Below are 26,932 nucleotides of genomic sequence, written 5' to 3' on the forward strand. Positions count from 1 at the left end.
AGTGCCTCCAGATCATCAAGCCACATGGAAGATACAGTTGAAATCTCTGGTCAGAACAACCAGCCTGGACATTGCCAGTAGCTGCAGGACAGCCAGCTGCTCAGTCTTTACTGCCAGGGTGTAAATGTTAATTTGTCTCAGTAGTTTTTGTACATAACGTCTGCAATGAGGAGCCACTGAACCACCTAATTAACCTCAGAGATGATGAAGTTGACTCATCACAGTAGAATATCCAGACTGGAGGAATAGTAATTGTTACCCACCCTCGATCCCACCATCCAAACATTTTGGCCCCACGCCTGAGCATTTTCTGTAGCTGTTAATGTACTGTATCCCACTCTTCTGCAGAAACAAGTGGTTGGTCATGTAAGCCAACGTGGAAACACATTGCAAACTGGCTTTTATGCTATGAATATTATTAATGGCAATTTTAAAAGAGAGTTTGAGGCTGGTGTAAATGTCCTTGTACTTCCCTGGGGATGTTGTCCTGATCAGGTATCACCAGGGCAAGGATAAAGCCAGGAAGGCTGGTACTGAATCAGGTAGAACTGTTGTCATGCTCTACTCCTTATTTGGAGCATCGCTGCTCCCAGTTGTCCAGAGCGGTGGCAATGAGTACCCCTTGGTTCCTGATGATTGTAAGTCGGGTTTCACTGGACTTCTCATGATATCTGGCATTTCTCAGTTAGGGGGTGCTCATCTCCTCCCCCTTTGTGTTTTGTCTTTATTTTGCCTGTGGCCCATCCCTTCGCACATCTCCGTCTCTGCTGGTGTGTCCTTCATACAGCTGCCTCTTTTGTTTTTATTGTTGGAAACTGGGGTCCCCACTGTCCTTCTTAAATTAACCTGATAATTTCCTTTTCAGGTTCTTCTTCACCTCTGTCAACTCCCCTGAATCCTTCATTGACTCCTCCTCCATTGACTCCATATGTTCAGGTGGAGGTTGAATCAGATGGTACCCTGCTTTATTGATCTTTTTCTCCTTGCAAGCCTTTCCCTCCTGGGTGTTCCTTGTTCCAGTGCTCTTGCTAAAGGTTGGCACGTTACTATTCTTTGAGGATCCATGTCTCGCATTGCCATTTCTGGCTATTTGAATATATGTTGCCCCCTCTTGGCTAGGCCTTGTACAGGTTGCCTGCTTTCCCACATAGGTTGCAGTTCTTGGTCTTCTTACAGATTTTAGTCAGGTGCCCCTCCTTTTTACAGTTCCTGCAAACATTATTTTGCAGTCAGCTGCAATATGCCTTGAACTGCCAAAGGTTCAGCACACTCTAGGCTGCCCCATGTATGTCAGGTAGCCTTAGCTCCCTCCAATAGTGAAGTTGAAGGATGGATGGAGGATGTTTCCTCTTGCGTCCACTTTCAGGGTCACATTGATCTGCTTTTTGCTGGTCCAGATTCCAAATGGTTCCACTCTATTGGTTCTTCCTCCTTCCAAGTAGATGCACCTTCCCAGGAAAGTCAGGACATCTGCTCCTGGAATGTATCATCTGACTGTTATTGTGGGATATAATATATTCAGAAAGAATAGGAAAGAAAGGTGTGAAGCTGATGAAGCCAACAGCTTTTCTATCACTCCATGGGGCCTGATGATGTCAAATAGTACTTTAAGTGAATGAGTAATGAGACTTACTTTACAATGTTTAGGACAGTCCAGTGTGCCTGTTATCATGAACATTATTACCATCTCTGATGTAGCCCATTTTCAAATATGTGGTGGCACGGTGGAACAGTGGTTAGCATTGCTGCCTAACAGTGCCAGAGACTTGGGTTCAATTCCTGCCTCAGGCGACTGACTGTTTGGAGTTTGCACATTCTTCCCGTGTCTGCATAGGTTTCCTCCGGGTGCTCCGGTTTCCTCCCACAGTCCAAAAGTGTGCAGTTTAGGTGAATTGGCCAAGCTAAATTGCCCGTAGTGTTAGGTGTCGGGGAATGGGTCTAGGTGGGTGCGCTTCAGCGGGTCGGTGTGGACCTGGTAGGCCAAAGGGCCTGTTTCCACACTGTAATCTAATCTAATCAAAAAGACATTTATCAAAGCCCATCTTTTGACTGGTCACTTATAGTGTCTAACAGTTGTCTGCAATCAACCTTTCCTCATTAGACTTCGTTATTACTTTTTTTTGTGATCCACATTGATCTTGAACTTGAGAGTGCTGGAAGGTTGCTTTTCCAGGTGCATCTGTATTTGTTGGTATTGAGTGTTTCGCTAGACGGTGACTCTTGTGCCGCTGTGAAGTGTACCTACCTCTAGACCAGGAAAAGCATGGGTTCAATAACCACCTGCACCAAAGGTGTGCGATAATATCTCTGAACAGGCTGGTCTAAAAAAAAGTATTTTTGTTTCTTTCATAAAATACACATCATAAAAAGTGACAAGAATATAAATCAATATAGCATTCAGTTAAAGAAACTGTCCTTCTTAAATTAACCTGATAAAATAAGAATGCAGCCGGAAGACAAAAAAAAAATATAAGATTTTGTTTCAGAAGTACTACGATGCAAGTAACAGTAGATTATTTTGCTGCATATTACACACCTGTGTCTAACAGAAACTACGTGGCTGTAAATGGAATGTTGTTGAGGGAATGAGAAAAGCACAGTAATGACCAATGGATTTGTGAACTGCATAACTTCCTACTTTGAGGGGCACCAAAAATAATCCATCACCAGGCAATATTTTATCCATTTTGTTTTGTATTATTTAGGAAAAGGTGCTGGAGGACTGGAGGGTGTCTAATGTTGTGCCTTTATTTAAGAAAGAAATGTAAGTAGAAGCCTGGGAACTATAGACTAGTGATTCTGACATTAGTGGTGGGTATGTTTTTGAAGGGGATTCTGGGAGATAGGATTTACATGCATTTGAAGAGGCAAGTACTGATTAGGGATAGTCAGCATGGCCTTGTGCTTGGGAAATCATGTCTCACCGAGCTGGGAATTTGTGTTGCAGACGTTTCGTCCCCTGTCTAGGTGACATCCTCAGTGCTTAGGAGTCTCCTGTGAAACCAACAGCCACAAACCAACAGCAGGAGAGTCGAGGACCTGAGAGCTCAGCATTAGAGGAATGGGAAGACCTTTTAGAATGGAGATAAGGAGAAACTTCTTTAGCCAGAGAGTGGTGAATCTGTGGAATTCATTGGCACAGAAGGCTGTGGAAGTCAGGTCACTGAGTATATTTAAAACAGAGACAGATAAGTTCTTGCTTGCCAAGGGGATCAAAGATTATGGGGAGAAAGTGGGAAAATGGTGTTGAAAAACCTATTAACCACGATTGAATGGCAGAGTGCTTAGCACTGCTGCCTCACAGCACCAGGGTCCCAGGTTCGATTCCAGCCTCGGGCGACTGTCTGTGTGGTTTGCACATTCTCCAAGTGTCTGCGTGGGTTTCCTTCGGGTTGTCCAGTTTCCTCCCACAGTCCAAAGATGTGCTCGTCAGGTGAATTGGCCATGCTAAATTGCCCATAGGTTATGTGTGTTAGTCAGAGGGAAATGGATCTGGGTGGGTGTGAACTTGTTGGGCCGAAGAGCCTGTTTCCACACTGTAGGGAATCTAATCTCATCTAAAAAGCATACTCAATGGGCTAAATGGCCTAATTTCAGCTCCTATATCTTATGGTCTTACCATCTTGGACAATGTAGCCTCCTGATTGGCATCACATTCAAACATGACACTGACACACAGTTGTGCGTACCATTTATGAGATGCACATAGAAGTTCATCAAGACTCTTTAGACAGCACCTTCCAAGCTCACAACCACTACCAACTAGAAGGACAAGAGCAGCAGATTTAAAGGAACAGCACTACCTGCAGGTTCCGCTCCAAGCCACACACCATTCTGACTTGAAAATATATTGCTGTTCCTTCAGTATTGTCAGGTCAACATCCTACAACTCGCTCTCAATCAGTATTGTCAGTGTGCCAACAACAAATGGAATGCAGCAGTTCAAAATAGCAACTCATAACCACTTTCTCAAGGGCAACTAGCAAGATACAATAAATATTGGCCCAGCCAGTGCTGCCCATGCCCCAGGAAAAAGATAGCTCGGCCTCTCTTTCTCCATTATCAACAACCACACATACCAGTGTTTTTCTCAAGGGCTTATCAAAGTGCAGTGGTCAGGCCAATTACTGGAGAGCCTCTTCCTTGTTCTTCTACACTCCCTTCTTTGCAAGAAGTGTGCAGAGTATAAGAAAAGAAACATATTGAGAAGATGAAAGATATGTTTGATATGCCAATAAGATGAAACTATCAGTGGCCAGATGGGAACATGAGAAGGTAGGATTGTGAGAGATGGATGGGCCTGCAAAGGTGTAACAGTCTCAGGTGGATTGTGCAGAAAATTTGGTAAGTCAGAATGACGGATGGTTTGGGGGGGGGGGGGGGGGGGGTGTTGGAAACACTGATAAGATCATTACATTTCTTGTAGCTTGTATCCAGGCTCCACACTCTTGCTGATCATCCCCTCTGCCCCTTCCACCCACATAGTCTCCAAGGCAAACTTCTTCCTCCCATCTTTTTAGAACAGAATATCTCTGTTGATCCTTTAAGCTGTACCATGGTGGCCAGTGATGCATCCAAGATCCACAGAACAGCATTACGTTGAAATGCCATCACTCAAACTTTGTCCCTGACATTTGCAGAGGAAGTCCATTCTGACCCTCATTTTAATAGGAAGTGATGCTGTGACTCTATTGCAGTGCAACTGAAAAACCTGTTCTTCAAATAGCAGGTCCATGACCCACTGCTGGCCTCTCCTGACATGGGTAGCTCTCACTGATCTGGAAGCAAGGGGCTGAACAGGCCTCTCAAGTACTTGTCGCATTACACAACACTATAGTACAGTTCTCTTAAACATTCTCCCTCTCCTGACACGTTGAATTATAAATTCTACTATTTTCATTAAATTGCATTTAGTTATATTAGTGGTGCCATAGGGCACACACTAAAATTATTACTGTTTGGTTTCCACCAGGTTGATTCTACCAATCTAAATAAAAACAGTCAAATGTTGTGGAATTTACACTTTAACCTCCTTTGCTTCTCCAACTCCCTTTGACTCTTCTAATCACCCTTTTCTGATACCTTTGCTTTTGGAACTAAATAGCACAACAAATATATTCATTGGCTGCTGTGTATTCTACAAATGTCAAAACAGCTCTTAAAGCAGTTACCGAATGCACACTTTGCAACAAAAGTTAGTCTGGATCTCAATATAGTAACCTTTGTAGTCACCTGAGGCACTGGGCGAATGATACACTAAGTACAACGTGCATGCCTCCATTTAAAATACAGACCAAGGATAGCACACGTGAGACCACTTGTCAAACACAGCCCACTCTCTCTGTACATGTCGAAAATATAAAAATATGTACTTTTGGCAATAGATGCTAAAGAAAAACGATTCGAAATTCCCAAAATGCAGAAAAAAATCTGACAAATGAAATCAAGGTAATTTGCTATAAGGAAAAAGGAAATCCCAAGAGGGGAAAAGTGAAAGCAAATGAGTTGGTGAATTAACATGCGGAATTTAATACTGGATTAGCCCAGTTCTGCAGGGACAAGATCTTGGAGCAACTCGTGATTGTAGCTTGCATTCTTAAAATGTGTACCGTTGGAGACAGAGATTTAAGGATTTGTCAGTCCTTTCATGGCGTGGTAATTTGTTGGTTATTATCTAAAACGTTCATCGATAACGAAAATAAAGAAAAGCACGACCCTTTTACGAGAGGAGGTAGTGTATAATGAAAAGTCAGTAGACAGGGAACAACGCATGATATTAAAGCGATGGATAACGAGCTAGCGTGAGAAAATTATACCAAAAGTCGTAGAAAATCATCGCCTCTCGGGATGTTGGGGGCTGGGGTGGGTGACGGGGGAAGAGGTTCCAGGGAGGGGCAGGGGGCTCCCGAATGAAGGGGCGCCTGCGCATTGTGGCGGCACCGGGCTTGCGGGCGGGGGCTCGCGCTCCTTTCAAATCGGAGAGAAAAAAAACAAGGTTCTAAAAATAGCTCAAACAGTTGGATCGGATAGTGCTGCGATTGGCGGGAATCTGTCACGTGCTCAACAGCCAAGTCTCCGCACTCTTTCCCCGCCCCCCCAAAGCTGCCGTCGTCTCGCAAGCTTGTTGTTCAGTGAGTGTCAGTGAGGCGAGCAAACATGGCGGAACCCCTTGGCGAGCCGCATTGATTCTCTCCAGCACGTCGTCGGACGTCCCCTTTTTCCGTCGGTAAAATCTGATCTACTCGACCCATAAATCCCTTTCCCATCAAACAACAAGCTCTCATCTACCGCTCACTGGCTGCAGCGCTCGGGTAAGGCACGGTGATTTTAATGGCTCCCCCTCCTCCGACTCCAATTGTCCTTCCACCTCCCTTTCCTGACTTTAAACGGATAGTGCAAAGTGGTTCTGCTCACAGTATTTCACAACGGCTTGATTTCTGAAATGAACGGTCTTTGGTCGGTGGTTGGGTTTGAGCATTTTTTTGTTACCCCTCACTCCCCTCCTCCTAACCTCTCGCTTACCGATTGAAGTATTTACTGTTAACAGCAACTAAACTTTATGAACGGAAATGCCTGACTGATGGATGGCTCTCTTCACCAATCAGAAGCCCCGCTGTTCGTTTGTTTAGGACGTTGCTAACGGGCAGTACCCAATCAACGTCTCGTGAGGGTGGGGCTTCCGGCAGGTCAAGGTAGGTTGAGACGGAGTGGCTGAACGCCAAACCGTGGATCTTCGACATATACACACCTCTTACTGTGTACCGTGTTGGCTTAAACTTGGCTGCTTGATGCAGTGTGGATCGGCCTCCTCCAATCATATTAAATAAACTTGCCTTTGCCTCACCCGGTCGTCCAAAAGGCGAGGCCAAACCTCAGAGCCTTGGACGGATGCAAATAGAGCCAATTAAACCAGAATCGGTTGAGAGCTGGAAGCGAGCAGCCCCACACAAATTGGTGAATCAGCTATTTCGATTTCCAAGTTGAGCAAGCACAAATAAACAAAGCGTGGAATGGAATGTTGTGTATGTGAATTAGTGACCCTTTTTTCTAGAAATTAATTTTGGTGAGCTGAACGAATCCAACCAATTGGTAGACTGTATGTGGGATCTAACTCGAGAGATTAAGCCAAACTGAAAAAGAGTTTTTTTTTGAGGAGTGGGTGGGGAGGAATTAAGGGAACGACTTTTCTACTTAGACATGAACTTGTAAATAGAAGACGACTGACAACAAAAATGGGAAAAACAAATCAGGTGCATTTAGTTTCTCGCTTAGTTTTCTCCTTTCCTGATTTGAACTCTCATTATATAGATCTTGGTTACGCTGTGGTATCTTTATTCTCTGTGACCCTAGATATTAATTAAGAGCATGCTACCACAACTGCACTGATCTTGCTTTCTCTCATCAGTGTCCATACAAGTACGCTTCCAACAGTTTTTGATTAGCAGTCAAACCTGAGACATTTAGCCCATTACATTTTTTTGAAGGTTGGCTTGAATAGCAGGATCCTTCCTGCTCTGACACTTTCCAAATTAATGGAGATTATGGAATCTAATGGAAAGTTTCTTGGTATTTGCAGTGTGTCATACTTCTAGAATGATTGGAGGAACCGATGACTTGAGATGCACAGTGGACGATTGAAAATGATAACGGTTGAGCGTTCTTTTCGTAGTGAGCGGATGATTGAGTATATCTGTTTTATTATTTAGGTGTGCCCATAGGACCTAACTAAATGGACCTTCTAAAGCCCTACTTACAGATTAAGCGTCAGTAAAACTGGTCTATGAGAATAATTCATGTTCATTTGAGTCTTACCGAATTTACTTAAATAAGGAGTAAGGGCGAAGTGACTGTACAAGAGTTTCTCAATAACGTTCTTTGAGCTAATAAAGTACATCTGCAAAAGTGACCGATTGGTTAAGCGTAATGTATATTACTCGATCTTCATTTATGAACGTTTTGTTAATTTGAGCGGGAAGAGACGAAGCCTTTTTTTTAAAAAGGCCTTTCTTCTTTGCTAAAATAGTTCGGTAATTAAAGTTCAACAACGAAAGGTTTGCGCTAACTGTGTTGAAGATGCGAAAATAATTAATTTTAAATGCAAAGTTATCAGTTTATTGCGATAGTTAGCTTTCATTTGGTTTCGGACTGCTTTTGTTCAGGCTCCCAGTGAGACGTGGGACGTGATGTGAAGATTTAAAATTGTTACTTATTGAAAACTTCTATTATCGAAGCACCAGTGCGAGTAATAGAACTGGTAAAGTCCATTAAACAATAAGAAGTTACTAACTTCGTTATGCCAACTGAATGTACATTAATTTGAATCAAATTAATTCTTAATCGGAAGACCTTTTTTTTACCGAGTGTAACAGTAAAAGCCAATAGCTCTGTAAAAGCGCACTTGGGGAAAGCAGCCCTCAAAAGTTTTCTGAAAAATAATTTGCAATAAGCGAAAATATCTTTGAATGAACTTCACTCCCTCCATCATCTTGCTTGACTCGATTATTTTGTTTTAAAGTATCTTCTTATAGCTCAGTTTTGTTTGTATTATGCTTTGGTACCTTCAGTGGTGTTTTATTAATAGATTTTGAGCAGAACAAATTGTCAAAATATGTGCAATTACACATTGGCAGATATAAGGAATATTATGTTGCATTGGAGTGATTCTATATTTCCCCATGAAAAATGTGATTTATTTCTCCATTGGGAGAGATTTAAGTGGCGGTGGATCTATTGCATTGCTTAGCCTCCACAAGAATAACGAGAGGGGTTTGGCCCAGGTAGATTACATTTTCTCTTCTACTCTAAGTACAATGTAAAGTGTAACAATGGAAAATGCACATTATTATGCCCTTAGTTTTGCCATTTAGATGTGGCACCAGAGTTTGGATTGCAAACAGGCAACCTCTATCTGGCTGGTGAAAAGTACTTGTTCTTTAGTTTTTAAAGCACAAAAAGGTTATAGAGCCAAAGAGTTGTACAGCATGGAAACAGACCCTTCAGTCCAACTCATCCATGCTTGCCACATGTCCTAAATCAATCTAGTTCCATTTGTCAGCATTTGGCCCATATCCCTCTTAAACCCTTCCTATTCATATACCCATCCATATACCTTTTAAATGTTTTTATGTTACCAGCCTTCACCACTTCCTCTGACAGCTCATTCCATATACACATTACTGTCTGTGTGAAACTTTTGCCACTTAGCTCTCAATTAAATCTTTCCCCTTTCACCTTAAACCTCAGCCCTCTAGTTTTGGAGTCCCCCTCTCTGGGAAAAGGACTCCTTACCCTATCCATGCCCCTTATGATTTTGTAAACCTCTTTAAGGTCACCTCTCGTTTTCCCTGGAGCATCGGAGACTAACCCCAGCCTGTTCAGCCTCTCCCTGTAGCTAAAACCCTCTAATCCTAGTGACACACTTGTAAATGTTTTCTGAACACTTTTAAGCTTCATAACATCCTTCATATTAGCAGGGAGACCAGAATTGCATGCAGTATTCCAATAGTGGCCTAACCTGTATCCTGTACAGCTGCAACATGACCTCCTAAATGCTATACTCAACGCACTGACCAATAAACACAAGCATACTAAACACTGCCTTCACTATTGTCTACCTAGGATTCCACTTTCAAGGAACTATGAACCTGCATTCCAAGGTCTCCTTGTTCAGCAACATTTCCCAGGACCTTACCGTTAAGTGTATAAGCCCTGCCCTGATTTGCCTTTCCAAAATGCAGCACATCAAATTTATCTAAATTAAACTCTATCTGCCATCCTTCAGCCCATTGACCCATCTGATCAAGCTCCTTTTGTACTCTGAGGTAAGCTTCTTCACTGTCCACTACACCTCCAATTTTGGTGTCATCTGCAAACTTACCAACCTACCTTACTTTCTTTGTTCACATCCAAATCATTTATATAAATGATGAAAAGCAGTGGACCCAGTACCAATCTGTGTGGCAGATTACTGGCCACAGGCCTCCAGTCTGAAAAACAACCCTCTGCCACCACCCTCTGTCATCTACCTTCAAACTAGTTCTGTATCCCAATGGTTCGTTCTCCCTATATTCCATGTGATCTAGCCTTTCTAACCAGTCTACCATGAGGAATTTTGTCAAACGCCTGACTGAAGTCCATATAGATCATGTCCACTGCTCTGCCCTCCTCAATCCTCTTCGTTACTTCATCAAAAAATTCAATTGTTAATGAGACATGATTTCCCCCACATAAAGCTCTGTTGAATATCCCTAATCAGTCCTTGTCTTTCCAAATACATGTAAATCCTGTCCCTCTAACAACTGGCTCACCACTGATGTCAAGTTCTCCAGCCTTTCCTTATCACCTTTGTTAAATAGTGGTACCACGTTAGCCAACCTCCAGTCTTCGAGCACCACACCTATGACTATCAGTGATACAAATATCTCAGCAAGGGGCTCAGCAATCACTTCCCTAGCTTCCCCTGGAATTCTAGGTTACACATGATCAGGTCCTGGGGATTTATCCACCTTTTGTGTTTTAATACATCCAGTGCTGCCACCTCTAACGTAGATGTTTTTCAAGATATTTGAACATGATGTAAATTAAGACTGGTCAATGCTGACTTATGAAAATACAATATTCAGGCTTGCGTTTGACAAGGGACATTACTGGTGATTGTGACGAAAATTTAATATGTACACTTGTTAACACTTTAAAGCATTTCAAAATTTGAATGTGTTCTATCACTGGTGTTAAATGCACTACATTCAGTTAAGGAGACAAGTCAAGCACCTCCAGTCTGTTCCTCCATGCATTTAGATTTTAGTTGATCTATAACTTAATTATACACCCACCTTGTTTCCATAACACTCAATATTCTTGCCTCCTTAGATTTATATACTAGAATAAATTCTATCAAAAATGTTAGCGAAGTCTTGGGAAGATTTGTAGCTCGGGTTGAGGTTCTGGATCACTAATATCCTTACATAGAGATGAGGAAGGACACCACTTTGACTGGGACAACACATCCATACTAGGACAAGCCAAACAGAGACACGCACGAGAATTCCTAGAAGTATGGCATTCCAACCGAAACTCTATCAATAAACACATTGACTTGGACCTGATTTACCACTCCCTGAGAAAAAGAACAGGAAATGATATCACCAACCTAAAGAAACCCAAACATAAATAGAAAGCAGGGATCATCAGCAATGCTTTATCTGGTGGCTCACTGAAGATGTTACCTAGTATGGTGATGAAACATCTGAAAATGAACCTTCCAGCTCAGCGAGCAAACCTACATCCTATTAAAAATGTTTTTAAAAGTTTCCGTTGACTTTGCGTCAACAGCAATATTTCCTCTCTAAGCTGTGCTACCTCTTAGTCACACTCAAGTTCTTGAGAAGATCAGACAAAGTTTGGCCCCATGAAGATACTTAGTATGCATAGCAGCGCAAAAAAGTCTAGAGGCTACACACTTAACCAAGTTGGTCTGCACACATCAAAAAAAGGATGTTATTCAAAGCTTTATTGAAGAGTTCCAGATTTCTACTATTGTTTTATGTGGGCATCATCCCTATATGCCCTAGCTCTTAATAGCGTTTATGACCTGTTGTTCTGGGCTCACCTACTGGGAGAAATAGTTTTACTCTATCTAACATATCAATTTCAAAATTATCACCCTATAATCTTTTGTATTCTGTGGAATGCAAGCCTCGTCTGTGCAACCTGTCCTCATAATTTAATCATTCAGCTGGTATTATTCTGGTGATTCTATGCTGCACCCTCTTGCTAAGACAATACATCCTTTTTCAGTAAATGTGCCCAGAATTTCATTGGGTTTTAACAGCTTGTCGATAATCTTCCCTAGTTTATGCATGATGATCATGTATTAATAATAGTGATTGAGCAATTGTAAGTGCCCCGAGCCTCTTATTTTCTTTGGCAATGGTCAGTTTATTAGAATATGTCCTATTTGTTATGAAAATAATTTTGTCTGGAGCCTACCTGTGATTTACAGTGGCATAACATTGACAGCTGTTAAATATTAGTGTAAGAAATTATTAGGGGGAGGATTGGAAGATAAACTAAAGTGGTTAATGGCTGTAATTCAATTAATGCCTCTAATATGAATGTTTTTGCCCTGACAGTCTTTGCACAGCAGCAATCCACATCATCTGGTCTCAAGCCAGCCTTTCTGTCTCATTCACAGTTATCACCATCTGCTAGCCGTCTTCCTTTATGATCCTCCACTTCATTACATTCCCTTAGGGGTCTGAGACCTAACACTTGTCTTAAGGGTCAGGCTTCTTATCACTTGCTTCTTCCTTAGGAGTGCTGCTGATGCAGGTCTGAGATGTGCAGTTGAAAGCATGAGACCATTTAAAAACTTACTGCTGTTTCAAAGTAAATTGTTTAATATAGTTACATTTGTTACAGAGGTACACAAACTGAAACTAAATTTAAATGTAAACTGATTTGTTTTAAAAAAAAATCATTAGTTGAAGCTTAGGTTGCAGTGCAGTTTTCAGTTTTCTTGAATCTTCTCAAGATTTCTTAGGTAATGAATGGGGTGAAGCAATTTAATTACTGCTGCAAACTCTTGCCGATCATTGTGATTGATTGCTTTGTGGTATTACTGTACATATTGAGAGGGATTTTGGCTTTTGTTTTTGTTCTCTTTCCTCCCCAGTTGCTATTAAATGCTTTATATTATGTCTCCTTTTGCAGCAATGCCTTCAGTTAGCTCTGACCCCAAAACTGACATGTCCTCCCTAAAGCCCTTTGTGCCTTTCTCCTTCTCACACCCTTCAAAACTTCCCTCCCCTTTTACATATTGTAAAATCTTCTGACAGTGCTTCAATGAAGCTTATTGATGTGTTTTCCTATGTTAAAATTTTAATAAATGCAAAGTTAAAAATCACACAACACCAGGTTATAGTCCAACAGGTTTAATTGGAAGCACACTAGCTTTCTGAGCGACGCTCCTTCATCAAGTGATAAATGCAAGTTGTTCCAGTTCCATGCATTCCACTTGGAAGCTAATCATTAGTTCTGTTTCCAGATCTCCTGCAAGAGTTGTTGCAGGCATGTTTATTAGCCTGGTTTGATCGAGCCAGCCTCTCATTCCCCTTTCCTTTTTCTTAGTTTCTGGATGTTGCACTGTGTACAATTGCTTCTGAGATGTTAAGGTTTAGTGCAGTGCTAACTGTTGAAGCATCATCTTTACTTTAGAGAGGGCTTTTGTGGTGCAGTGGTAGTGTCCCTTTGAGCCATGAGGCCTAGGTTCAAGTCCTACCTGGTCTAGAGGTTTGTAACCACATCTCTGAACAGCTTGATTAGAAAATATATAGAGCCATAGAGTCATATGAACATGGAAACAGACCCACAGAGGAAATTTGAGTCATGCCTTTGGAAAAGTTAGTTTTTGGTAACTTTTTTTGTTTCAAGCTGCTTTCCTGTGTTTCAGATTCAGCAGTGCTAAGTGGAAAAAAGAGTTGTCGTAACTATTGTTTTTTTTAAAAAGCATGTTTATCAGGCTGGTTTTAAAAATTAGGTATTTATCTGGAGGGACACTTAAATTGGGGCAATTTTTCACTGCATCCATGTCGTACATTTTAAATGTATTTATTTTTGTATTTAGATTGCTGGAGATGTAGATGATTGGAGGATCATATTCTACAGGCTGGAAATGTCAATATTAAATAGTGGCTTTCTGTTTATGCCCTGTGAAACTGATTTAAATTGCTCATGTATAAACAAAATACAAGGATTGACAGCATTGAAGTTTACAATCCATATTAAGATTTACTTGACAAGAGTGACTATTAACTAAGAATTGATTTACATCTTGCATTACTGTGGTTTGTTTAATGTGCATTTTTTGCATAAACTCTCCTTAAATTTAATGAATGCATAAAAATAAAAATAGATTCATTCCCACAATGATATAATTACAGGATTTGTTGTGGTATTACTGTCCTCATAGTGGCACAGTATAATGTTTGTTTATATGTTCTCATTTCCTTGATTTACACACACCAGACAGTTGCTGCAGGTTGGCCATCTGGGTAATTGTTAAATCTCCATCACCTTGACTATGAAATAGCAGTATTTTCAACGTTTCCTAAAATTAAAAAATTGACTTAGTACAGTATATTGTACTATGTATTAATGTTTTCTCGCAAATGTATGTTTGGTTTGTAGAGCGAGCAGATGCAAATTTGAGACTGGTAGAGGCAGTGTGATGTTATTATAATTAGACTGTTCATCCAGTGACTGGGGTAATGTTCTGGGGACACAGGTTTGAATCTGTCTTAGCAGATGGTGGAATTTGAACTAAAAAAAAATCAGGAATTAAGAATTTAGTGGTGACCATGAAACCTTTGTCAATGGCAGAAAAACCCCAGCCGGTTCACCAACGTCCTTTAGGGAAGGAAACTGCCATCCTTACCTGGTCTTGTCTACATGTGACTCCAGAGCCCACAACAATGTGGTTGACACTTACAGGCTGTCTGGACAATTCGGGTTGAGCAATAAATGCTGGCCTAGCCAGTGATGCCTTTGTCCTTTGAATGAATTTTAAAAAAAGGAGGGGCCACAGTGGTGATAGTCATTAGTTTCAGGAATTATATTAAATAGCACACCATAAATACCCACATCTGGGTTTTTTTTTGTAGATTAGCATTTGGGTGTATCTTTTTCTTTGGCATACACGATGTAATTTTATTATTTCTGGTCATCATTGTACTGGATCTGCAAGTAGCTACAGTCCATGGCTATACTTGAGCCTAGATTTTCAAAGAATCTGAATGATTCTGGAACTATTTAAAAATGGTATGTGATGTCCGATTCCAGATTCCTGCACCCCTCCCCCCTCAGTTTTTGCTGACAATGATTAAATATACAGGTAGAAGGAGTTATGCATCCCCCTAGCCAACTTCCTTTCATAATTTCCATGGATTTGGTCCAGTTTCTGCATGACGTGTAGCTTGTGGCCCCTCAGGAATAATAGTCTGAATTTGGGAACCTTTTGAAAGGTAAGTTAAAGGATTTTAACCGTGCTCCATGCCAGCTGTTCTGGAATCTAGACCTTTTCTGTGGTCATTCACTATAAACATCACTATAAACACAACCAATGAGTCATATAATGACAATGGCAAATGTGGTAACAGTGAGAGAAAATAAACACCCACTGTGAATCATCTTTTGGAGATGTGAACTGCTGTATCTACAACCCTGTAAAAATGTCAATCATACTGACCATTAAAGTTTCAATAACCTCGAAGTTTCAAACACTTCAGACCTCCTCCTTCTTCAAGTAAACATTGAGAAATTGACACGAGATCATTATGTCTGGCTGAGTGCCCACACTAATTAGCTAAAATATTAGCTTAGCGATTTTAACAACTGCAGTTAATTTTTAACTTTTTCGATTGTCTTTAAGTCATTAGAATAAAATATTTATATAAACTTTCTTCTCAGTATCTCATTCATCACAAGCACCCTCCAAACTTGGGAGTAAAATTGTGTTTTAGGAATGTCTTTAAACCTGAGACACACTGCAAGTTACCTACCCTTGGAACCAAAATCTGAGCCTTTGTGTCCATTTATTTCATTCTTGTAATTTAGCGTTATTTGGAAAGTGGCATCGATTATATGGGATTTTCAGGAAATATCTTATACCCTCCTATCCTTTTCTGAGGATGTTTGTTCCTTGCTAGTTCCTGTTGTTTACTTTCTCAGATGGCCATTTTTTCTTTTCCAAACGGAAAGGATAAATGTTTGTCGGCTCTTTCACCTGGAATTGTGGGACAGAATATCAGATCTAAGCATAATGTAATTCCTGTGCAATATTTACTCAAGCGTGTTTTGTTTTGCAGTGATCATTCATTTGCAGTCAGGAGTAAGTATTTGGACAGCTATATTTCTCCATCTCCCCACTTAACATACTGAAGCTAATCTATTTGTGGCCTACCCAAGTTTTGTTATATTAATGTGGGCTTGATTTTGGGGGCTGACTTAAATTTAGGCCACTAATAAAAATGAAGTCTCAATTTACATTTACTTGCTGAATCTTATCCAATAACTTGACTACCTTAAACCACATTTCTCTCTCAAAAGATTGTGAAGACAAGATGCGAATGTACATTGTAGTTTTGCCTCTTTCCCAGTGCCTAACTTCTGCTTTCTACCTCGTTAAATGGTGCAATTCGTGAGCTTTGATGCTATGACAATGTTTCTTGATGGCAATAAATATTTAGTGAAGCATTTGTCTGTAAAATCAAGTTCATAACTGTACGGTATTCAAATCACTCATTCTTCAATTCATATCGAGAATTTAATTGTACTTGGTCACAAATAAACCTCATCTCAGTTTATGTAGGTTCAATGATTTATAAAGTTAGAGAGCAATACACCTCACTGAGTTCATACATATGGTTTTCATTGTTTTCAGTTATGGCTGCTTCCATGAGCATTTAATAAATACATTTGCATATCACTTGTTTGTACAATAAATCAGATTTATTGTGAAATTGTGTTGAGATGTAGGTCCTCGTTTTGACTCTAGGCCATTTGTTTGGGTGAATGAAGTGTAGTAGGAGTGGGAAAGTTGTCCAGTGTTCAAAAGTTGAAGCAAGGTACTTTTAACTCTTGAGCCTCATTTAAGTCCAGTCAGTTACTTGAGTTTATGTCTCATTCGCGTGAAACTTCGCAAAATAAAACCTCACAGACAACTAAGTAATAAGACCAGCTGCAGGGTTGTCACTGAGTTGGGAAGATGGGTCTTTTGGGGAAATAGATCCACATCTGGAGACCCATATTTTCTTCCTTTTGCCTCATAAGGAAAATTTATTTTAGGAGTTTTAATAATACCCTTTTTGACATTTTTTAAATAAGAATCCATTTCCTCACTAGCTTGGCTTGGTGAAAAGTTGTGGTTTCCCACTAAAAAATGTCAATCAAAAAAAACTACCAAGTTAAAGTTGCAATGTAGAATACTGTAGATGCTGAATATCTTAAATAAAAACAAAATACTGGGTTCCGTTTCAGGTCTGCAACTTTCAACCTGAAACGTTAACAGTCTCCCCATAGATGCTGTCTGACAGTAACTGCTGAATATTTCCATTTTTGTTTTAAATTTAAGTTTAAATTGCAGTGATGTCCTCTGGATCTGAAACATTTTTATTTCCAAGGGAAAAAACTCTACTGGCACATACTAAATTGAACAGTTGACAGGAACAAGTAAAATTTAAAACAATTGGATTTTTAACTGCCTTGCCCCCCACCATACCTTATTTTTGCTATGTGGGGACAGTTGAAATTGAAGTTTTGATGCTCTTTTTGCTGCTCATAAGACAACATTCGTGCACTTGATTAACTCAGTTGGAGGGAAAAAATTCAATAATTTGTTGTTGTGGGGCCATGATATTTTGTGCTTAGCAAATTGTTTTTGCTAACTTCCCCAGAGGACAGACCTCAGAGAAAGAATTCAATTAAAACTGTTATTTTATTACATTGCCATATTAGCATTATTAAGTACCCTAAAATATTTTGTGTTATACTGACAAGTAGTGTATTCCTTCTCTCTCTGTTTAACATTACTTAGAAATTGTCTATTTGGATTATTGAGTAAATCTAAATGAATATTATTTCAGCATTAAAAGGCAAAACTGCTGAAAGTACATAACAGCTAGTTAGCATTTGAAAGGAAAGATTGTTTAACATTTCATTATTGACTTTATGGTGATTTTTAAAATCGTGCTGATTTTCTCTAATTTTAGCAACTGTGACATAGTGATCTTAACATATACAAAGATTTTCATGGTCCTTATTTTCTTGTTGACTGAAATACTATTTGCAAATATTAATGTAGAGCATATATACTTAATGGCAGTTGAGGGCATAGTCTGTTGACCAAGTTGACTTGTACCCTTCATTTCTTGTTTCACCATCAGTTCATTGATAACACACATGCAAACACCAGAAAGCTATTTGATTGTTCATTTTGAATTAATGAAGCAAAAGACTCTTCTGAAGAAGCAGAGTCTGAAAAAGAAATCCATTAGATGCTCGACAGCTTATCTGGTAAAGTGTGCCTCAGAAAATGTCTGCTGCGCACCCTTTTCATCACTGAAAAAATATAGACTGGTCACCAGTTTGATTTAAGTAGATGTTAAGAGTCAGAATGATCACGTTGACAAAGAGAACTGGAGATGTGACAGTTAAATTGGCATGGTTTATATAAAATCTTCAATTAAAACCTTTTTTTTTTGGTGTGGTCCCTTTTGTATTTGTTTTCTTTCCCCTCTTTCCTTTATAAAGTGTTATATCTTTCCTGCTATTGTCATTGAAAACAAAGTAATGTACTGCTTATATGGAGTCAAAAACTTAAGACCAAAACAAAAATGTTGAAATCTGTTAGTAAATCAGACAGCAGGATCTGGAGCAAAGTGATGAATGAATGCTTCAATCATGATCTGCCTGTACTGCTTGCAGACAAAACTTTTCACTGTACCTAGGTACATGTAACAATAAATCAAATCAAATCTATCTGAAGTACTACGGTTGTTCATCAGTATCCTGTTATTCATTTGTATGTCAAAATAGCATATGCTCTGCAAGCTTATACCTTTATATTTTTCTCTATTAAAATGTAACATTTAATAGAAATACAATTGTCCCAAAACTGCAAACTGATAACTAAAATCAAATGTGTTGAAGACATTTAACAGAATGTGTTAAATGCCAGAGGTTAAAGCATGGTTACTTAAAATCCAGCATGCACCTTTTGAGTTTTATTTCTGCACCCACAGCGCTGAGTGCTTGTTGCCCATACAGTCAACAGCTCACACAATTATTCATTTTTAATATATAATTGTTACTTGTAACCTAGTTTAATTTGATTTCTGGCATCCATGCTGGAACTTCTTGGGATACTGTAATTCTCTTTGTTTATGGAATAGTTAAAAAATAATGAAAGGTAAGACAGGAACAGAGACAACATGACAACATTATTTTTAACTGTGCATTAGAATTCCAAACATCATTTTTCAAATATTTCTTAGAATTTCTTAGGTCTTGCATATTTCTTTGAGCGTTTCCGCTGCTAAGGTTTTGTTTTACTGTTCTGATCTTTATAGCTTCTGAAGTTATAGGGAAATGTTTACTTCCCTCTCCCAAAAGAAAAATCATAAACTCTGTTGCACTGGAGAATCAATCAGACTTGCATAAGAAGCATCACTAAACAGAACAAGTTTTGAGTTCCAGGCATCTTCCAATGATGACATTTTCAGAACAGAATGCTCACCGGGATGGCATGGCCGGGATGGCATGGTGGCTGAGTGGTTAGCACTGCTGCCTCTCATTATCAATCCCAGCCTTGGAGGACTGCATAGAGTTTGCACATTCTCCCCGTGTCTGTGTGGGTTTCCTCTGGGTGCTCTGGTTTCTGCCCGCAGTCCAAAGATGTGCAAATTTGGTGTATTGGCCATGCTAAATTGTCCATAATGTCCAGGGATATGCAGGGTAGGTGGATTAGCCATGGGAAATGCAGAGTTACAGGGATAGGGTATGGGAGTGGGTCTGGTGGGATCGTCTTTGGAGGGTCTTTGTGGACTAGATGGGCCGAATGGCTTGCTTCCACTTTGTAGGGATTCTGTGATAATTTTACTACTTAATATTTTGGAAGCTGCTGCTTTTCTTGAGGTCCTACTCTGACAAATATTATTAGAGCTACCACATTTCAAATAAGATTGCTGATGTAATATGACACTTGATCAATTCTGACTGATTTCCACTTCAATGTCTTTAAAATATCCTGACTTCCAGTTTTGAATTCTGCTTAGTAGGCTAAGATTCCTCAATACATTGAGAACTACTATAATCTAGAAGTGTAATTTAGCCTGTATGCATACTTAATTTCCAGAGTGTGCCCAAATATACACTTCCTTATTGAACTGCTTTCCCTGCAGAAATGCAGTTTTTAATATCAATTGATCTGCATTCCCAAGTATTTGTTGCTAACAAAGCCAATTTAAGTTTCAAAATTGATTTTCATGCCATAGTTAAATATATTCATATCTTGCTCCACAGGTTTTTCTTCAGAACTTTGTACCAGTGGCCTTGTTTTAGCCTTAGGTCTCCTCATCATGTGAGACCTGTCCCTTGCATATTCATTTGTAATTGCGCTGGCTGGTTGTGTGCTGGCTGGTTGTGCCCTGTCTGGCATGTCTGCCCAAAGTCTCTCTCATTCTGACAGTTTTGCATTTTTTAAATTAATGTCCTGTCTATGGCTCGTAGCTAGCAACACTTCCCAATCACATGGGCCTCTCCTAATATTCCTTGTCTGTACTACATTCCTTGACTTTTTGTTGAGCTACACCCTCTATCTTTTTGTGGATTGTTACTGTTTGATTTACACCCTTCTATTGTTAGGATTCCTTTCAACAGTTTGTGATCTCTTTCAATAGGCACTTTTGGTACCAGTGCCATTGTCTGAGTCTTGATCCAGTTACTAATCAAGAACCTATCTACCTCTGTCTTCAACAAACTCAAAGACTTCGCCTCCACAGCCATCTGCAGCAATGAGTTCCACAGATTCACCACCCTATGGTTGAAGAAGTTCCTCCTTATCTCAGTTCTAAAGGGTCATTCCTTCACCCTGAGCTTGTGCCCTCTGGTCCTAATCTGTCCTACTATTGGATGCATCTTCTCTGCCCATCTAAACATTTTCCTCTTCTAGAGTCTAGGTTTTACAAGTTAATAGCTTTGTAGTTTTTCATATACCACTTCATCTGTGCATTTTTCATCAATGGCCTACTTAATGACATTGGTATTTTACTTGATGCTGCATCAGTTCTAACGAAATGACTGATACTGGCTATCTTACAAGGAATTGTTAGGTTCTTTTTTTCTTGAGATTCTTATGCCCTTGATGCAATTGCAATATGCCAACAGCCAAAGTACAGTGCAAGCTTTCTGGAGGAACTCTCAACACTCTTTGCAATGCTTGCGAAGCCATGTCAAGGGATCGCTCTGAACCAAGGGATCCTTTATATGAAATCCCACATCAGAGTCAGTAATGCCCACCCCCATCCACTCCCTCACAGTCACATGCCACTCAAGACACAATGCAGTGACCTGATCATCTCCAGAAATTATGCAATGTAAATCATCCCTTAATGGCCAAATCTGTTGTGAATCGTTTTTTTAACTGCAGTGAGTAGTCAGAATTCCAGCTGCAATGTTCTTATTGATTTCTGGATAGGGAATGATAATGTCATTCTTTTACTCTGAATAACTAGGAAATGGCCACGCAATGCTCTGAATAGCAAGGGATAGGAATGTAAATTCCTTGCAATCTATCTGTAAGAGACCGAGACATCCCACCCTAACCTCAGGATATCCAATTTCCTGCAGGTCAGCAGAGCAAATTAATCCTTTAATATCTCATAATGACTACTGTTTTCTGTTTTAGCAAGATCTTTGGGCGCTGTCATCCTGAAATCCGAAAGTGATGAACCTGTCAAATTCTTTAACTTTGTTATGGTCCTTTATTATTCTGTTTCACGGTAGCATTTTAGCCAATCTATTACACGTTGTGCATGATGTGCATTCCTGTCTAATGCTGCATCATTGAAAGACTCTGCCACCAACACATTTATAACTGGTCTGAAACTTTTTGTGGTCTAATACAGTATCCTCTTTGACCCCCATCTCCATCATCTTCCTTTTTGAATATTCCATTTCATGTTTAGTTTTGAATACTGTTATCGTATTTGGAACATTACATGTAATAGATGCCAATGTTCATATAGTAGTCCTTTGAATCACACCGGAAACATCAATTGATCACACCCTTGGCACATCCTGCATAGGATGTATAGATCAGCCATGATCTAATTGTAACTCTACATACCTATCTTGCTTTCACAACCTTCAAAACCTTTACCAAATAAAAATCTATCAATCCCAAATTTGAAATTTTTCATTACATTTGTACAAAGCAACTACTGGGATGAAAGTCCCTGATTTCCACTGAACTTTGTGTGCACAAGTGGCTTTTGATAGGAAACCTAACTTTACAATTAAAGCTATCAGCTCTTCTGAAATTTCCTATGAGAAGAAACCATTTCTACCATATCAATTTCTTTTAATTATCTTAAACACCTTCAATGCTGCCACTCCTTAATGCACTCTATTCAGGAGCTTTAAACCTACTCTCTGCAAACTAGTTATACATCCACTAGCTGTAATACCTTACTGTTACAAGTAGTACTACAGCAATAGTTTGCATTGATATAGCATTTCCAGCTTATTGAACCTTCCCACAGCACTTCATAGTTACGTGATCCAACACCGCTTGATCATGCTATAAATGTAAGCATTGGGCAAATTTCTGGGAACTTCATCAAAGACATAAAGTTTAGGGAGGATGTCAAACCTCTGCTTCTTGCATCTATGGAGGAAATCTAGAGATTAGCATGGAAGACTTAGATTTATATAGGTCCTTTTGCATCATAATGGCTTTCCAATTAATTAGATTCATTTAAAGTACAGTTAATGGTCTGATTGGTTGAGGCAGTGGAAAGCAGAGCATTTAAAATTGTGGTGCTTAATCTAGAATTGGAGCACAGATCCCTGAGCTTTATAGAGAGGAGGTGGGGTGAGACATTGCAGCAATACCAAAATAAGGATAAGAATTTGAAAATTGACTCTGTTTGGCAAAATCATCAGAACCTGATGTGTGAACAGGACTCGTGTATATGTAAAGATACGATAGAATAGTTCTAGATGGACTTCAGTTTATAGAAGGTAAAAGTTATTGTGGACATCTATTGAATCCTGAGATTTTGAATAAGCCAGAAATATTGTACATTAGTCAGTATTGTTGGTAAGCAGGACATGGTCCAAATTTGGCCTTTGGTGCTGTTCTTTTAGCTGGAATCACTAATTATCAGAAGCAGGAATTGAGATTGAATTTGGTTTTGTTATCTACACCACTCTAGCTCTCCCCTCTAACTGAACACAATTGGTTGCTATCTGTCATTGTCATGGAGAGGCTGAAGTGTTGGGCCTCTTTTCCTGACTTCATATGATCCTGTTGCTGCCTCCCTTCTGACTGCTTAGTATTACTTGGAAATGTTGTTAAATCATTTTGTACTGGCATACTTAAAATAATTTGAGGAAGTTACTAAAGTTTGGTGATTATCGCAATTGTTCATGTTATATTTTCCAAAATGGTATTTTTAGAATTAATACTTAGAAGTGCAGTTGCAGTAGCAAATAAATATTGTGGAATGATATTTTTCATTATTTTTCTTTTATACACCGCTGATATCCGCTTGCAAACATAGTGTACCTGTTACCAGGATTCCTTTCTCGATTTACTGTCCTGCACTTTTTTGCTTCATAGCTTTAAAACAGACTGTTTGGTCCGGCTCATGCATACTGACTTAGTTTCCCAAACTAAAGTAAACATTTAAAGCTTGGGGAAAGAAAAACTATTATGTTGGTGGCTGAAAGAGAATAAATAAATGTTACTAACATTTCTGGCCTAATCATACAGGATATGACAAACAACAGATCAGATAACACACTGCAGCCATTTATTCTCATCTATAAATGAGAACAAAAAAATCCTGGCATTTGATCCTTCTAGTGCTGAATTTCCTCAAAAAGCCTTGTGGAAATGGACCCGAGCTGAGGCAAACCCCTTAACTTCTTGTAAATAGAATTCTTCAAACTGTCCTATTATCCTAGTTTGTTATTTTTGATAAGTATGCTCCTATTTCTGTCAGTCCTAGATTTTGGTGGTCATGTGAGGAATTTGCTGCAGGCAGAGCCTCTAAATTCCTGTTTTTGAACATTATTAATGATACTAATTCAATTTTAACTTTGGACGATGGAGCTGTGAACAATACTAGCTCCATGGTGGGAAGCTATTAGCACATGAATGAAGACTCAAAGTGAAAAAAACAACAATAAAATGCTTGACAGTGTTTTTATATGGTTTCCTTGTGGGATAGGAAAATTGGGAGTACTGTTTAGGGCCTGATGGTCTTCAGCTTCTGCCTAAAATCCATCTCCTGCTCACTAGTTAGAGAATGTTGTTTCTTCCTTTCCTTCCCTTTTGTTACTGGGTCCCATTCTGAGGTGTTGCTCTCAAAATACAACATTTTTTTCAAATGATTAAATTAAAACAATGACAGAAACTGTGCTTCTTATTTCCTGCTGTTGCCTTGATGTTACCCCCGAACCCCTTCACTGTTGGCAATTAATATTTCTGTTTCATCGACAGGGAACATTATCATTTATCTTTTCTCGTTGTTAACAAACTACAGATGGGGTGATTAATTGGCTTTGAAATGCAACAGTTTTTGGAAAAAAATTTGTCATCACAGAGACCCATCCATGGAGGGAGGGGGGAAAAAAGGCATCTTGTAAGCAAGATCAAATGACAGAATTGATGGACTGCTTGTTTTCTTGTGTGAGGTCCCATAAACAACAATGTAATAACAACCATACCACAGCTTGTAGGTGTTGGTGATGAGAGGAGGCTTACGTAGGAACACCAAACTTAGAAGCATGAGTAGGCCATTTTGGTCTTTTAAGATTGTTCCATGATTTTGATAAAAGTCATAGCTGATCTATTATGGTTGCAGCTGATCCCACCGCCATATCCCTAACATCCTTGGGGAAAAATCTGTCTAATTCTGCCTTGAATAAATTCAATGACCCAACCCCCATGCATTCTGGATGAGAATTCTACCAATTAACATCCCTCAGAAAACATTCCTCCTCACCTTTGTCTTAATGGCAACATTTTTCTTAAAGTATTTCACCCAATTCTAGCCTCCCTCTCAAGAGGAAACAGCTTCCCAGTGTCACGTCCACTCAATTTTATACATTTCAAGATGATCAACATTAATTATTTAATCTCCAATGGGTAAAATCCCAACCTGTTCAACCTTTGTCTATAAGAAGTCTCTTCATCCCAGGAATAAGTTGTGTGTCTTCTTTGAACAACTTCTAATGCCATTCTCCCCCTTCATTTTTCAATAACCAAAACTGTATTCTAGACGTTCTCTCACTAATGCTGCGTACAGATGCAGTGAAATTTCCATATTTTTATATTTCATTCCCAATAAACACCAACTTTTCACTGTTTTCATAGTCAATTCTGTACGTGCATATACAAACTGGCACAATAGTAATTTCACTGGGCTAGTAATCCAGAACCCCAGGGTATCATTCGGAGTTTGAACTTCACCATGTCAGAGAGTGAAATTTGAATTATAAAAATCTGGAATTGAAACTAGACTGTGTAATGATCATAATAACCTGTCTGGTTCACTAATATTCTTTTGGGAAAGGGAATCTGTCATCCTTGCCTGGTTTGGCCTACATTTGACTTGGGGCCCATAGCAAAGTAGTTACTGGGCATTTAGGATAGGTAATATATGCAAATAAATAGCCAGTGGACGTCCACATCTCCTGCGTGTACTTTTTTTTTGGAACAGTAGTAACAGTAACAACTAAAAGAATTGCTTTTGTCTTTTACTTTAAGTAACCGAGACCATCTGTGTCTCTAATGGTGATGGAGAAAATAATTAAGTTATCTTTTGTGACATCATTAACTGTATAGTCTCCTATTTCATATTTCATATGATCAGGGGGATGATTTCATCATAACATAACTAGCTAGTGTGCGAACAAAAGGATTGCATTTGTCTGACATATGGACTGAATTGTTTATCCTTTGTATTTCTTTGAGCAGCTCTTGTGCTGTCATGTGAACTTGCTGCAGGGTGTAGCCAGTGCTTTTGTTGTGCTGATACTTAATGGCTTCAGATTTTTCAATGCTTGTTTTAATTTATCCCAGTAGAATAGTTGGTGTTTTTTAAAAAATCTATTGCAAATAACATAATTGAAGTGTTGCATGTAAATATCTTTTTGGATTCATTAGTTTGTTGTTAGAAAACTAGAACCAGAAAAATAGTTTTTTCTAAATGTCATTCCATGTAATGTAATTTGTCAAAGCACTGTTGTACTTTCAACCGATATTTATGCCCAGCAAACCTGAGATTATTTGCATTTGGCTTATGAAGAAATTATGTAGGAGTGGTTTTATTCAGACATTTAAAGTGTTCTACAGTAACAACAGCTTACATTTCTACACCTCTAATGTAGAAAAACAGTGCAAAGTGCTTCAGTAGTGTAATTTGCAAAATTAAATTGTAACAAAGCACATAAGAAGGCTTGTAATTCTCTAGCATCTCTGAAATTCCAAAGTTGTTAACTAACAATGATGTAATTTTGAAGCATGGTTTGATGTCAGGCACCAACAACAGCTATGTAATAGTGACCAGATTTTATAATTTCTGATTACTATCTTAAAGGAAAAATAGTGACCTAATTTTCTGACATCAGGCATCAACAAAAAATTAAATAGTGACCAGATTTCATAATTTCTAGTGATTTTGGTTCAGAGATATCAGGCATAACGCATGGTAGCTCAGTGGTAAGCACCGCTACCTCACAGCGCCAGGGACCCGGGTTCAATTCCCGCCTCGGGCAACTGTCTGTGTGGAGTTTGCACATTCTCCCCGTGTCTTGTGGGTTTCTCTGAATCCTTAACTGCTTCAAGAAGATCCCCATTATCCTGCTGCCAAAGTAAACTAATGCAGCATGCCTCAATAACTACCTGGTGGCTCTAACCTCCATAATTATGAAGTGCTTTGATAGGTTAGTCATGGCTCACATCAACTCTAGCCGCTAGTCTGCCTTGACCCCTTGCATTTACCCAACGCTCATGCCAGGTCCACAGCAAATGCCATCTCCCTGGATCTTCAGCCATCCCTGGAACATCTGGGTAATGAGGACTGTAGCTCTACTTTCAACACCATAATTTTAACCAAACTAATCTCCAAATTTTGAGACCTTGCTC

General features: G+C 39.3%; 1 protein-coding gene across 6 annotated transcripts in view; it reads left to right on the forward strand.

The window, feature by feature from the left end:
- Nucleotides 1-6,078: 6,078 nt before the first annotated feature.
- The window catches only part of hdac4 (histone deacetylase 4), a 492,096-nt gene continuing 471,242 nt past the window's right edge, over nt 6,079-26,932 (forward strand). For 3 of the 6 annotated variants that reach the window (XM_043693103.1, XM_043693107.1, XM_043693108.1), the window contains exon 1: nt 6,080-6,311. The gene's annotated coding sequence lies outside the window, so the exon portion shown is untranslated. Of the gene's footprint in view, nt 6,312-6,547; nt 6,693-26,932 lie in introns of all 6 variants that reach the window. The other 3 variants (XM_043693104.1, XM_043693105.1, XM_043693112.1) reach the window with 3 other exon arrangements.

The sequence above is a fragment of the Chiloscyllium plagiosum genome, chromosome 7 (assembly GCF_004010195.1).
Source record: "Chiloscyllium plagiosum isolate BGI_BamShark_2017 chromosome 7, ASM401019v2, whole genome shotgun sequence".
Taxonomy (NCBI): domain Eukaryota; kingdom Metazoa; phylum Chordata; class Chondrichthyes; order Orectolobiformes; family Hemiscylliidae; genus Chiloscyllium; species Chiloscyllium plagiosum.